Genomic DNA, 448 nt, shown 5'->3' with positions numbered 1-448 from the left:
TTAAGTTGGTCAGTGTTATAAACTGGAATTTTGTTCTTAACATTATATGAATATAGTATGCTATAAAAAAAACTGTATATTGCAACTATGTTAAAATATATATGTAATTTCTAAAATATTTCTATATTTTTCAAATATATTTTTATGTTAAGTAATTATGTCTTATTGTGTTATGTTAGATTAGATGCAATAATTAGCTTAATTTACATCGATTATTTAACATGCGTATCAACTAATTGATATCTTAAACAATTGACATAAACTAGATATTGATATGTATTAATGTCTAATTTATACTAATTTATACTAATTGTTTAATAAACATATCAATCAGTTGATACGTATATTAAATAATTGATGTAAATTAAGCTATATTATTATTAAAAACATTTTCCCAGATATATCCTGATCTATTACTATAATAGATCGGAAGAGCACACGTCTGAAC

The sequence above is a fragment of the Wasmannia auropunctata genome, unplaced genomic scaffold (assembly GCF_000956235.1).
Source record: "Wasmannia auropunctata unplaced genomic scaffold, wasmannia.A_1.0 LD336074.1, whole genome shotgun sequence".
NCBI classification, from domain to species: Eukaryota; Metazoa; Arthropoda; class Insecta; order Hymenoptera; family Formicidae; genus Wasmannia; species Wasmannia auropunctata.
The sequence above is the reverse complement of the archived record's forward strand: the minus strand, read 5'-3'. Positions refer to the sequence as shown.